This window comes from Nylanderia fulva, unplaced genomic scaffold (assembly GCF_048542155.1).
Source record: "Nylanderia fulva isolate GAGA-0341 unplaced genomic scaffold, ASM4854215v1 Scaffold308, whole genome shotgun sequence".
Taxonomy (NCBI): domain Eukaryota; kingdom Metazoa; phylum Arthropoda; class Insecta; order Hymenoptera; family Formicidae; genus Nylanderia; species Nylanderia fulva.
In genome coordinates, this window is record NW_028190377.1 from 72,001 (window position 1) to 87,923 (window position 15,923).

Consider the following 15,923-nt stretch of genomic DNA (forward strand, 5'->3'; position numbering starts at 1 on the left):
GAATTTAACTAATTTCAGTGGAATTTGGCATGTCATAACGCACGCGTTTGATGCGCGCTAACGCATGCATGGAAACTAGGAAGTTATTTGTCATGTTTCAGTGCGTGAAATTTTAACTACATAATTTGTAAAATATAATTGCTCTTCTCCTTTAAAAACTATTATAGCCTCGACATTTTTTGCATTGAATTTTTGTCTTGAAATGTTCTAAGGAATCTGCTATTAAGCAAAAGTACAGTAGTTTTAGGACATCCTAATAATACTTTCAAATAATAACATTTTCCATCAAAATTCGATAGCATATTCGACCTGTACACGCGCAATTTTCTGTTATTCATTGCGAAAGATAAAGGCGTTTGCTGTCGATAAAGGGAAAACCAGCAACTAATACAACATAACGAGGGATATTTTATAAATTAATCAACTTACTTCTCTCTTTTAAACTTTCACAGTTTATTTGAGATGTTGAAATTAATAACGAATTATTTCTCTTGCTAGAACAATAAACGCATAGCAAATGTAAATAGAAAAATATAATTCTTTCTCGCAAACGTTTACTTTTTTTAATTGATAGTTTCGTCGTCACTTAACTAACTTCACTGTCTACAAATACAAATGAATTGTAGAGATTAACAAACGTTTTATAACAACGAGCGACGACAATAAAAGTACTGTGAGAATGCACCATGCGGTGAGAATGAAATATTATTGGCAGTATTTATAGACAGGAAATGATTAAAAAAAAGAGAATATTAATGTTTCCGCCGTATAAATAGTAAAAAATTATATAAATTTGTAAGAGTTTTAACAAGGCTCTGTAATATAAATATAAATTTAACGTATAAGACGGGCAACAAGAGCCAAATCGCGGATGACAATGCGTTATCCTAACGAAACTAAATAATTTTCCGTTAGAAACTCTTATATTGATACACGCTGGCTTAAAAATGCGTTTGTTTACCAACATTAATATATATAACAGAGAAAAGTATAGAATCGAAAGGATCTGAATAGCTCAGCTGGAAGAGCAGTCGCCCGGCAAGCGAAAGGTCTCGGGTTCGATTCCCGATTCAGCGATTTTCGGATCTATATTTTTCTCTTGCATTCATTTATTTATTTTCCGTAGGGGGGATTAAAGGGGTATTGAAATTAAATCTCAAAATATGAGATTATTTCATATTTAAAATCTTGGCCGTGTCCAAGTAAAAATTTGGTGCCTTGTGCACCGGTATTTAATTCTAACGAAAAATGATTTAGTTTCGTTAGGATAACGCATTGTCATCCGCGATTTGGCTCTTGTTGCCCGTCTTATACATTAAATTTATATAAATTTGGTTCTCGAAAATACACCAAAATAAATAATCACTTTAATGTAATACATAATACATAATACAGATAATTTTAATTTTGGCATATATTATAACCGTTTTGGTAATCTTCAAAAAATTTTTCTGACATTTTCATCACTCATTGCTTATTTAAAAATTATTAAATAAAAATACATGCAAAGTAAGTTTCAAAAGTAGAATAATAATGAATAATTTAATATTGAACGTTATTGTGCGAGATGGAATACGGGTTAGAGGAGAATCGGAAGTAGGCAGGCAGAAAATCACTCCACTCAACGCATACGTAAATATATTTAATTAACTAATACAAAAAAAAAAGAAAATACAATTATCGAGACCGCGAAGAATTAATCACAAAAGAATAGCCGAGTCAAACGTATAATTATTTCGTTTTCCGCAAGCGACGGTATCTTAGCGCAAAAAAAAGACAAGCGATCTTTTTTGTTAGTTAGAATCACACTTTGTTCGCGACGATTAGCAATCGGAAAGAGCGCCGCGGCCGCTTGAGAGGATGTTTATATAGACCCTATGTTCGAGAATATTCGCGAAAGTGTTTAATATTCTATTGTTCTGTTGAGGGCGAAAAAACGTGTATTGTAATTGTTTATTACTTGAGCAACATCTCATATTTGTTATTAGTATAGCTGTTTTTTATCTCCTCTCGCGCGACCGCGGTGTTTACAGTTTAATACAAGATAATGCAAGCGCTTATTTTTCGAAAGCGCGGGGTAACCGTATACCCGTGCGGCCGAGCGCTATTTGATTATAATATAATATAATTGTCTATCTACCGTAGCATGATGCATGTGGCATGAAAGTGATGCATGAATTTTCTAATAATCTTACTTTATAGGTTTTGAACGTTAGATTTTCGAACATTATAAATATTGAAAGTTATAAATATTACTATGCAAATATAACAAATGCATATTTAACAGCTCTTTATAAGATATTTAAAATCGAATATATAAAGTGAGGAAAAATATGGGAAAATATCTTGGAAAAAGTGGTGTACAGTGTGACGTGGTCATCCCGACGCCCGTTCACGTTCCGACGCGGGGCCGTAAAGCCGAGCGACCGTGCCAAGAGAGCGAGAGAGAGAGAGAGAGAGAGAGAGAGAGAGAGATTATTTAGAAATATAAAAAGATATCATTTAAAAAATGTATAAATGCTTCGTCCAATTTTTTTTGCATAGTTATTACATATCCATAAAATTTTGTTTGGTTAAAATATTTCTATTAAAAAAATTAATTTAATAAAATAATTATAAAAGATTTTATAGAATAAATTTTTATTTATTTGTTGCAATTTTTCGATATAATTTTTTTGGTAAATATTTAATCATTTTGTACAGTAAAAATATATTATTTAAAATTAAAATGACAATTTTTAGAACAGTGTTACCTTTTTAAAAAAAAAAATAAAAAAAGACAAGTTTATACATCCACGTGAAAAACTGTTATATAAAAAAACAGCTAAAAATTTATTTTTAAATTATTGTAAAAAAAACTGCTCTAAAAATGACATTTTAATTTTATATAATATATTTTTACTGTACAAAATAATTAAATATTTACCAAAAAAATAATACTAAAAAATTGCGACAAATAAATAAGTTTATTCTAATGAATAAGAGTTTATCAGTATAAAATCTATTATTTTATTAAATTAATTTTTTAATCGGAATATTTGAATCAAAAATTTTAGGAGTTATAGAAATTAATCGACCAAACTAGCGAGTAAATGATTTATTCAGCTTCAAGACGTTTCGACCATGTGATTGTGGATCCTTATCAAGTAAAATAAAAATAATTCAATTAAAGTTAACACATTATTATATAAATTTTGTCAGTCACATTTCTTAAAACTATATAAGTCAATCAATAAAGCAAAGCGAAACATTAAACATCATAACCCGTCGAAGGATCGTCAGATTCTAATCTTCAGATTTCACTTGATAAGGACCACAATCACATGGTCGAAACGTCGTGAAGCTGAATAAATCATTTACTCGCTAGTTTGGTCGATTAATTTCTACAACTCCTATTTAAGCACTAGTGACTGCTATTAATAATATTGGAAAAACATTTAAATTCAAGAAAATTGGCGCTGCTAAATTTCGAAATTAACTTTAGTATACATGTAATTTTGTTTATAGCGCTGTTTAATTTAGCACCAAGTTTTTTTAAATAACATTTTTTTATAAAAATGTCTATTAAAAAATTAATTTAATAAAATAATAATAAAAGATTTTATAGGATTTTTTATTTATTTGTCGCAATCTTTTGATATCATTATTGTTTTTTAGAAATATTTAATCATTTTGTACAGTAAAAATATATTGTATAAAATTAAAATGACATTTCTTAGAGCAGTTTTTACAGTAAATTTAAAAACACTTTTTTTATAACACTTTTATGTGAGCGCGTAAACTTGTCGCCTTTTTTACTTTTTGTTTTAAAGATAAATTTTTTATGGATATCATTCTTTTTTGTAGTATATATTTATTATTTACATATTTTAAAATATAAAAGCAGAAAACCCACAATAACCTCGTCATATTTCATCAGAATACGACAGTCTCCTTGCTTACAGTAAATACTATGTATAAATAATGTAAAAAAAACGTCATAATATGCATTTTTGAAAGCTGAAAGCTAGTAGAAGGCACACTAATACATAACAGTGCTAATAAGTTATCAAATTTTTATAATTTTTTCTTTACGTTATTTTTTATTTTATCGTTAGCTTTTATTTACTTCCTTATTATATTAACAATTACATATTTATAAAGGAATAACAGGATGATGGCAAAACAAGGAATATCACATAAGTTGTATCACATTTTTTTTAGTAACAAATAGTTATTATATTTTGCAGTATATCAAAAAACCTTTCTACTTCTTTTATAAATATATGTTTATAATCAAATTATTTAAAACATAAAATGATATTTAGGCCAAAAATGATATTTTCGGTGTTCCGGGATCTTACCTTCGCGTGTGTTTTGGTTACATTCGGCCTGATACGACTTTGTCGCAACCACGGTCTTGTATACAGGTCTCGCAACTCCGATGGAAGGAAGGGTTTGCTTGACAAAGTTAGATTTCATTTGGCGTACAGGCGCAAGGAGCTGTACAATCGAGGGATGTCGTAACATATACATATGTACGTACATATATGTTCGTGCACGTCCTTTTAGAGACGTGGACTCATATTTAATATATTTTTAATACGCCGGTCAATTGAATGAAATTATTGTAAGACGGAGACGAAGGTATAGTAGCTTTGTTGGTCAAGAACGAATAGACTAACTTAAAGTTCGTAGTATTGTTCGTGCACGTCCTTTTAGAGACGTGGACTCATATTTAATATATTTTTAATACGCCGGTCAATTGAATGAAATTATTGTAAGACGGAGACGAAGGTATAGTAGCTTTGTTGGTCAAGAACGAATGGACTAACTTAAAGTTCGTTAGTATTTTATTTATTGCACTGACATGGATCACACGATAAGCGCATTGAAAGGAACGTGGTCGTCATTGAGGTATAACTCGATGACGAAAGATACGAAATTATCGAATCAAAAGGACGATGCTGAAAATCGACACGAACGCTTTGACTGCCTCTCTTGGACTGTTATACGCGCGATTATTTTCGAGAGTCGGAATGTTGTTGTCGGGAAACGGAGCCGAGCGGATAATCATTTGCACGAGCACATCACATGTAATACACAGGGACTATTTGTCCCAGCGCTAAGATGTGTATCAAAATAAAGAGAGAGATTTAGGTCAAACAGAGCGAATTAGTTAGAATATATATATATACTTTGGTACGCAACACGGTTTCGTCATTGTTGCGAATTAATTGCAATCATATAATATAAACGGTTTACGGTTATGTCACTGGCACAGCGAAAACCGAAAACTATGCAGTTTATCTTTTGTTTGCACTTTCTGCTTATGTTTTTAAAACATTTGTCGATAGCAGCGACGTCAAGTGCAAACATTAAAAGTTAAAAATGCCTTCAATCTTGGAGTCACTCCCACCACTCGTGATTGGGCCGAGTTGCAAGACCTGTATACAAGACCGTGGTCGTAACTTATCACTTTGATACATCTTATTTGCTTGATTTACAAGAGATTTTATAACTTTTATTTATCGTCTTCGCAAGGAACATGTATTTCACAATAAAGTCGACGTGAGCGAACATAAATGAAAATAAAAACCTGTTAAATTCAACAGCCCCTTTCGGATAAATAGCAAATGAGAATAAATATTTAATTGCTAATAGTCGCGCACGAAAATCATAGGATCGCGTTTGAACATACATATCCGAAAAGACCTCAAAGATATAAAAAAATAACGCTAAGTATATCTTTCATAAACAGAAATTAGCAAAAATAATTCTTTTCAAGGACTTCCGTTTCCGATGCAGACGTGTGGAACACGTAGAATGTGAGTGTGGATATGTGAGGGAGATTAGAGAATATAGAGTGCAGTGAGAAAGGAGAAAATAGTGTGAGGAGGAAGAGAGATAAAAAGTGAGAGTGAAAGTTTTGGGAAAGAGTCAGAGAGAAGAAGTAGAAACGAGAGATATAAAGAATTAAATGACAGCAGATAGTGGGCATAAAATACATAGAGACTCGTAAAGAACTTCAGAGCATCGTACAACCTAGTGCTTGATTTTGCCATAAGCACCCCACGACCGAGGTCCTTGCGAGGGAGCGAAACTGCCCAGGCACATCACAGGTCTACGAAGAGTTCGTTGTCTTTAAGGTAAGAATCTGTTAATCACACAGATCATCCAACACTCAGACATTACATAAAAATTCGAACAAGTTTCGAAGGTCGCGCAGATTTCCTTGAATCATTATCCAATTGTCCTATCAATAAAAAAAGTACATCAATATTAGATAATAGATTGTAACTTAACGACAGATCTCCTGTTATTACTCTAATAATCCCCTTCATTTTTATTCTCATATTTCCATCGCCCCGAGCACCGAATAACGCACCAAAAGCCATTCTCCCATCAACACCCTTTAAGTACAATGTCTATGTCGCGCGCCTTGCCGCCCTGACGTGGATCGTTTCCTCCACACCCTTTAACTATCGTCTATGTCGCGCGCCTTGCCGCCCTGACGTGGATTATTTTCCTCAACTTCTCTCTTTTCTAATAAAATGATACCAGGAGATCAATAATTTAACAAATATTATTTTGATAAATTCTTTAGTTAATTGGATTTGGTTCAATAACCGCAATCTCTCTCAATACTTCTTTCTCATTAGTATCCTTATATTAAATTGATAACCATTTTTTTAATATTCTATAAGGTATTATAAATGAAAGGATTAAAACATAAGATCGCACGTCGGAATAACCGTAATCACAGGGCTGAGAAAAAGGCTCGTGCTAACCGCGCTAGATAATAAACCTCGCGTCAAATTGTGTAAAAAAGTTACCTTTTCTCCAGAGACTATAAAAAGATTGAAGATTTTATCTATTCAGCTAAATCTTGACAATAAGCTCGTAGCTAACAAAGGAACTCTCTCTCATATTGAGACCGAATCTTCGATCAACCAATCTATTAATTTCTTTAAATTATCAACTCTCGAACTACCAAGTTCAATCAATTCCTTAATAGAAGAAACTCTTAATTATTTTGATCTCAGAACCAACTTCCCAAAGTTATCACCAATCTCAGACAAAAGAATTTCCCCTGACTCCGGAATAGAATTCTTGCCAGACAAACCATCTAATAAATTTAGTTCAGAAACCAATTCCTCAGAGCAGTTACTAATCACGGAATTACACAAATTAGTATCGCAAGTAAAAAGAAATAATTTCCCGGAACAATTTTATCCTACGGACGAAGTACAAACAATAAAAGACCAATTCTCAGAACAATTACTAATTGCAGAACTGTGTGATTTAGTATCACAAATAGAAGAGGATACTTCTCAGAAACAAACTCATCGTAAGAACTTGATACAATCATTAAAAGATCAGTGTTCAGACAATTTATTTGAAATTGATTAATATGCTAATTATCTAGATATTTAACTATTCTCCTAATGTCTACCTAAATACAATTGACGGGATCCAGCGGTAAATTAACAAAGATATTAATACGACATTGATGCAATCTCCATCAGTATATTTTCCTTATTAATATCTCCCTGACAATATTCCCTTATTAAATTAGATATATTACTACCATTCTATGCTTCATGAAGACGCGAAAACAGAAGATCAAATATCGAAAAAAACGTAATTATAGAGCGGGTAAAAAGACTCGTGCTAATCGCGCCGCATCTACTTTACGTTGGCTTCAGCGACAAGCCCTTGACAAAACCCTCTTTACGGACGAAAGAACTTTCCCAGACACAAAGATCGAATCCTCAATTGACGAACTACCTCATTCTTTTGATTTTAACGACGACATTTTCGAATCATCATTATTTGCAGAACTGTGCGATTTAGTATCGGAAATAGAGAAGGAAATCTCCCAAGATCTAATAAAATTCTTAGAAGAAGAGTGTTCGATCAATAAACCAATCAATATGCTAGTTATTTAAATATTTGAATTATTTTTCAAATGTCATCAGAATGTACTATTGAAGAAAATCGGAAATTAATTAACGAAGAAATTCATACAATAATAAGTATAATTATCGCCCTACTAACAGACGTTTTAGAGGGAAACATCGATTTAGATTAATTTCTCGTTTGTTAAGATAACATTCTAGATCCATTGCACACGATAAACGCGAGACTTCACGAAAACCGATAATTCGTGTAATTTAAATAATTGTTTAATAATAAGACCCCATGAGAAATTCTCAAGACCTTAAATTTGAGAGTAATATTATATTTTCGCTATTAAATTTATTAATTAACAACTATTTAAATGGGGAAATTACAATCGATCAATTGATAAATTTATTAGATAATTTAGAAAGAATTGCTAGTAGAAATCTTTTTTTCACTAGTAACTAGAATTCCCCAACGTTCCAACACTCGGTCCCTAGTTCCACAGTATAGTCCGTGCTCTCATACATATTGATGTTTTGCAAGTATATATTTATCAACAAGTTTATCAACAAATTTATATTTTATTTTAAAACAACAATCTTATTACCAGGAAAATTATTAACGTATTCTATAATTCTAAAATTTACAACAGACATTAATGCAATAGATATATATATATATGATTGTTGTTTTAAAATAAAATATAAACTTGTTTAATTTCGAGGAACTGTCTCATAAATCTTGCCAATCTGCAGTGAAACAATAATAAAAAATCAGCAAAATAGAATATTTTGTGAATTAGCTATTTTATTTTCATCGTCAGACTCATTTGATACAAAAAAGATATCATAGTCTTTTACATCGCACAACTCTTACCTCGGTAAAAATCGATATATAACATCGATTGTGCGATGTAAAAGACTATGATATCTTTTTTGTATCAAAAGAATCTGACGATGATTATAATAAAAGTCATTTTATTTTATGTCATAATTCGAGTACTATACTACAATTCTACTCCATAAAATATTGTACATGCGAAGAAAGTACATTATTCTTGTTTATAACAACTTTTTATAACAAGGATAATGTACTTCCTTCGCATGTACAATATTTTATGGAGTAGAATTGTAGTATAGTAGTCGAATTATGACATAAAATAAAATGACTTTTTGATCAATAGTACATCTCATAAAATATGTGAATCACGAAAATAATAATGGATATATATCATTTGATTACAAGCACTAGGAAATTAATCGTTATAAAGTTGCGACTCTTTGGCACAATGTATTAACTAAACAAAACTAGTTATATTTGTACGTAAGAAATAATAAAATAAAAATAAAAATACGAAAGTGTACAGACCATAATTCTCACATACATATGTATGGCAGTTGGGACTGATAGGTTTGCAGAAAATTAATTACAATCTCGTCATAAAGATATTCTGATCTTTGGCACAATGTATTAATTAAGCAAAACTAGTTATATTTGTACGTGAGAAATAATAGAATAAAAATGAAAACACAAATGTGTACAGGCCACATCTTTATATACATATGTACATATACATTATATACATAAGTACATTTTATTATCTTAAAACCTACACCAACATTTGTCGAAAGAAATATATATGAGTTTTGTCTAATGATATAAATAAACTTCAAAAATTTAATTATTTTTATAATAAATGCGTTCTCTCTAGATATATCTTTATACATAATAATGTCGTAAAATCGTATATAAGTGTATAAATACTGTGACGTGACGCTTTTAGAGCGCCGTCACAAGAGCGAAAAGCCCGATCGGGTAGGACGCGGGGATCTGGAGCGCCCCTCATTTCGGGGAGGGTGCGATCCGTTTGCGTTATTTCGTTTTTTATTACCGTATTTTTTGCGAGAACCGCAGTTGCACGCAGCGTCGGCCTGTCGATGCGCGTGCAAAACGATTCGTAGAGAGAGCGACAAAGACGGCCCGAGAGAGCGGCAGGAGAAGTTGTAAAGCAAGAGGGAGAGAGACGGAGGATGCCGGAATACCGCAGCCGAGAGAGAAGGATAAATCGAGAGTGAGAGAGAGAGAGAGAGAGAGAGCACGGGACCTCGCGCAGTTAAGTATCGAGTAGCCGAATTCAATTTATTATCTCTCGCGCAATGTTGATGCTGTACAAATATTCTAGAATACCGAGAGGACTCCGAGTCACACCTACCCCTAAACCGCTCCTGGAGAAGGACGACGGAGGGCCCGGCCAGCCTACCGCTTGTTCCCCCAGGAGAAATGCCGCAGGAACAAACCCGGAGAAAAATCCTCTCGAGCAGCATGAAGATACCGGCGAGTGAATTACCCCGCTAAAGGGGGAGGCGGGGAAGACTTTAGGGCCCTTCGCCATCGACCCTATCATCGAGGGAATGCGCAAGAGATCGGCGCGGTACGGAAGATACCAAGACGCGCGAGGCCCGGCTCTTCACTGTTCGGTGTGCTACACGACAGAGAGGGTGCCTCCAGAGATCCCGAATACACGACCGAGAGAAGATTCTTCGCCGCCGAAAATTGTAAGCCGCCTCTCAGGTAGCCGTAGATAGATGTTGGTCGGTACCGTGTGTGTTGGAGTCTTAGAGTAATTACCGTCAGTACCGCGTCTCTCAATATCGTCTCGTTTTGTGTAGGAGAGAGCGGCCTCTCTCTCACTCTGAGTACCGTACCGCGGGGCCGGCCGACTCCGAGATCGCGAACCGAGCCCTCTCCGAAAAATGCCGCCAACAGTCAATCGTTTTCGCGAGCGATTATCGTGCATTGTAATTTACCGTTGTATTCAGAGTCACGTTTTGTTTCGGCAGACGAATTAGAAGAATCGAAACCATGCAATTCATCACCGGAGGAAGCAGGTACTTGTAGCACATATTCATCCAGTACGTCAGTTCTCTTGCAAGAAGAAAGTGATTACGAACCGGAAAAAAAGAAGCAAAAGATTGTGAATTTTATCCCATTAGAAACAAAAATAAAAATCGTCAGTATGGTAAGAGAACACCCCAAGTGGAATTTGAAGACCATTCATGAACGTTAGGAAGAGCGCTTAAAAGTAAAAGTCAGTTAACTGCATGGCGTCGAGACATCGAGCGTGGTGGTGGCAATACAGAAAAATATGATACAATAAACGAATGGACTTTTGATCGTTTTCGAGAAGCCAGGAAGGAAAAGAAGCCAGTAACAACGAGGATGTTGAGAGAATGGGCTTCCCAAGCAGCAGTACAATTTGAAAATTTCGAGTTTGCAGCATCCGAGTCATGGGCAATCAAATTTAAATCAACATTTAGGATTCGGCAAAGAAAAATAACGCGATACATTAAATCTAAAAATGCATTAGATATATCACAAATATTAAATGAAGCGAAAATATTTCAAAATCGCATCGCTAAACAAATTGTAAAATTTCAAAGGGATTTTGTTATAAACACTGATCAAACTGGTTGCGAGTACCGCGCTGATGTGCGACGAATTCTCTCCGATAAAGGCGAAAAAACTACAGAAGTTTTTTTAGAAGAATTTAATAAAATTACGCATTCATATACGGCCCAATATGTAATAACTGCTTCAGGAAAAATTTTGCCACAAGTATTTTTGTGTATGCAGGAACCGAAGGGAACGTTTGGGTCTCGTGTCTCGGAGGCGATTAAAATAATATCAGAAATCTATGGCAATGTACATATTACCGCCTCAAAATCAGGAAAATTGACGAAAGCCCACTTTGTTGAATTCGTCAATCACATCATCAAACTCTATTGCAATCAAGAGGAGTTCCTGCTCATTTTGGATTCGTGGGGAGGACAAACAGACACAGCACACTTCAACAGTGTCTTCACTGATGATGAAAGCAATTGTACTTCAACGGTGGAAATTATTCCTCCGCACTGTACGCCATACTGCCAACTATGTGACGTGTACTTTTTTCGGCAGGTAAAAAATTTTCAAAAGAATTCAAAATTCTGTAGAAGTTCTGCAAAGTAACCGACAGCTCTCTTCGCGCGAAGATGCTATCAAAATACACTCATTAATTCACTCGCAACTTTCTTCAAACTTATTTAATGAAATAATTGAGTACGCGTGGTTTGCGTCAAAATTAATTCCGACGAGAAACGTATTCGCAAACGTTAATCAGATCTGCTTTCCACCGGAAGTAAGAAAAAATAAATGTACATGTGGGGAACTTTCTTTTATTCATTGCGCAAATTGTCGCCGATTTATTTGTTTCAACTGTTTTTACGATGTATATCACCCCAGTAAATGTTCTGCAACAAGTGTTAATCAGTAAATATTTGTAAACAAATTCTTATCTTTTCTTATTTCTCTTTCCCAATGTATTTGTACTGTATACAATCAGGGCCGGCGAAACCACTATGGAAGGTATGGAACATTCCATACTTGTAAAAATCTAATGTATGAAATTCCATATACTGTCGAAGGCTAAAATGTTATTAAAATTTTTGAAAAAATTTAAACGTATAAAAATGTGATATTTGGTTAGGGCTCTTTGTGGCAGGTTTCTACCCTGAACAGCCATACTTAGAAATTTCAACCGCGCGCTGCGTGTGTTTGGTATTGTGACTATTGTGTGCGTAAAGATTCAGGGGCGGTTAGACTACCATTATGGACAAGTTTCTCATCAAGGGTAAGCGGAAGAGAGAGTCAGAAGGTCTGACGGCATCTGGACTTGTATTCGCTACCAGTGGTAATGCAAGTGGCATAACTTCTAGTTCACAATCGGAAAATCGTAGCGAGCAAACGTTTATACCATTCTCGCGAAAAAATATCGAGTGTAACAGTGATATTATTAGTAGTGACAACTGTGATCTAAATTCTGAGAAAGAAAATTGCGGTAAAGCAATTTATACGCAGCCTGTTGTTGCGAATGAAAATAATAACCTAAAGATCAACGTCATGCCACGAGCTTTCTCACGTTGGCAAACCGTTTATCCGTGGTTATTAATAAATCGTGCTGGGAAAGCCATTTGCTCAAGCTGTGTCGAAGCGGCAAATAAAATATTACCACTGTCTAGTTCTAATACCTATGCAAATTCTCGTCGCGCATATGTCGAACAAGGATTCGATACGTGGAAAAATGCTTTGAAATCATTTCGAGCTCACACAAACAGTGAATTACATCGCAGTGCTACAGCAGCCTTAGCATCATTACAGCAACAAAGCATCGTTTATTCTCTTTCTAGTGCAAAAAAGAAAGAAATGGCTGACGCACGCGTAGCTCTACGAAAAATATTCAGCACAGTAAAAGTATTGGCTAAACAAGGATTAGCTTTGCGAGGGAGTGACAATGACGAACGCTCTAATTTAGTTCAAATATTAAAAATGCGAGCAGAGGACGTCCCGGAACTCAGTACTTGGCTAAATCGATCAGGTCATACATGGATTCATCACGACGTCATAAACGAAATCCTCGAACTTTTTGCAAATCAAGTGGTGCGAGAGAATCTCGAGACTATAAAATCAGCAGATGTTTATGCCATAACTCTGGATGAAACATCTGACATATCAAGATTAGAACAAATCTCCATATGCATACGGATAGCGTTAGACGACTTAACAACAAGGGAAATTTTTATGGGATTTTATTCTACGGAAAACACGAAATCACAAACATTATTTGACATTGTAAATGACGTGCTTACTCGATACGACCTGAAATTTAATAATTTAAGAGGACAATGTTACGATGGAGCGTCAAATGTTAGTGGGCGGATCACTGGATTGCAAACACGTATACGAGATATAAAACCTCGAGCTCTTTATGTGCATTGCAATGCACATACACTCAATCTTGTTGTCCAAGACGCCATGGAGCATGTGCCATGTGCCCGAAATTTCATTGGTATCGTAAAAGATGTCATAAACTTCATACGTGACTCACCAAAGCGATTAGCGCAATTCAAGAATCTGCAATCGGGAAACAGTCCCACATTAACTCCTTTTTGTCCAACAAGGTAAACGAATCTAATCGATAATAAGAACTGTTTAATTTAATTTAGAATATAATAATTTGCAATTGAAAGGAATAAATGAATGCCAGAGAAAAAAACGTTTTCTTAATATAGATAAAAATGCATAGCAATTTAAAGAAAAGTCTATTATAATAATTATTAGAGATACAGTTTTGTGACTTATTTTACATATGATAAAGTTTAACAATTTTACATATAATTTAATGTAGAATGTATTGATAAAAATATATATAACCAAATAAATATTTATTTAATGTAAGCATGTATTTATTTGATACAATAAAATATTAAACTTGATTTTAGTTAATCATTCCTGTATTATGTAAATATTTGGTTACTTTAAATAAATATTTATTATGTAAAAACTGCATTTAGTATATTTAGTATAGCTTATTTAATTCCTTCAATAAATCTGTATAAATTTAGTATTCCAGATTTTTTATCGAACCCTTGAATTATATTGTATATAAGACAATTTCATTGTATTTTTGAACAAATGAGGAGATTTTTTAAACGATATATTTTCTTGAACAAAATTTGATTCCTGATAAAATAAATTTCAAAACGTGTGAATAGCTAATTAAAAAATCCTCACTCCTAAAAATTGTATTACTTTAATAAGTATAATAATAATTTTAAACAATTTTTAAATGTACATAATGATAAGTAATCTATTGTACTGTTATATTACGAGTATACTTACCGAATCATATTTTAAACTATTTTTAGATGGTGTATGCGGATTAAATCCTTGAAGACAATATACGACAAAGATAATTACGCAGCTGCCTTAGCATTTTTTGAAGAAATGAGTTCCGATCGATCTGTAGATTGCAATATATCCGCGAAAGCAGCAGGATTCATCAACCATCTAGAAACCTTCTACTAAATTCTACTTTTTGTTATCCTTGATAATAGACATTTTCGAAAGAATTGAGATTTTAAACACTGAGTTACAAAAATCAAATTTAAGTGTAAACGAATCTCATAAAAAAGTTAGGGCAGTGATTGATAGTCTTACTCAAATGCGACAATCAAAATTCGATATTATATGGCATAATTCTATGCAAGGAGCTAGTGCACTAAGTTTAGGAGAACCGAAAGTACGTCGACCACGTAATGTACCTAAGCGTCTTGAGGAAAGCAGTACTAGTAACCCTCATAATTTTCATATGCCGAAAAATTATTATCGAAAGATGTACTTCGAAATTTTTGACCAAACCATGATGTCAATGAACAATCGATTTAATTCAGAAACCATAACGCTCATAAATTCATTTGAAGATTTTGCGATAGGTAAAAACAATGTTGGAGTCCACGAAATAAGTCAGTTTTATAACTCGACATCAAAATCTGACACGAAATCAGAAAATGATTTTGATGAACAAAAGCTTCAATTACATCGAGAAATGTTTTTAGAGATTACAAATTTACGAAAAATAACACTACATTGCTTGAAAGATGTAGTGCAATTTTTACAAGATAATCCCGAAATCAAAGATCTTGTACCTGAATATACAAAATTTATTCGCGTTCTTTTAACAATCCCTGTATCGTCTTGTTCAAATGAAAGATCATTTTCTGATTTAAGACGTTTAAAAAGTTATCTTTGATCGACAATGCTCCAGAAACGTCTAAATCATGTCGCGACGTTGTATATTCACCAAAACATTGTCGATAACTTAAATATGGAGGAGCTTATTAACAATTTTATTTAAAAAAATAATATTAGAGCAGCTACATTTGCTCTATAAAAATTAAGTGGAACTCCATACACTAGGAAAGTTTACTTCGCCGGCCCTGTATACAATTAATTAAACTAATAATTCTTTTAAAAATATTTACCGAATATGTGTTTGAAATAAATAAAACAAACAAATTGAGCAAACGCAGATAGTATTAAAAATAATAAAATTACAAAATATAAATAAAATTTAAATTATATATACATATACATATATAATATATAATAATGACAAATATAATTTAAATAAAAATAAGATATAAAAACAAAATATTTGA

The 15,923-nt window shown here is 33.3% G+C and overlaps 2 pseudogenes; both read left to right on the plus strand.

Moving 5' to 3' along the window:
* The first annotated feature begins 11,514 nt into the window (after positions 1 to 11,514).
* On the plus strand, positions 11,515 to 12,199 carry LOC146722495 (uncharacterized; annotated as a pseudogene).
* Positions 12,200 to 13,713: 1,514 nt separating this feature from the next.
* Positions 13,714 to 15,785, plus strand: LOC146722496 (zinc finger MYM-type protein 1-like; annotated as a pseudogene).
* The last annotated feature ends 138 nt before the right edge of the window (positions 15,786 to 15,923 follow it).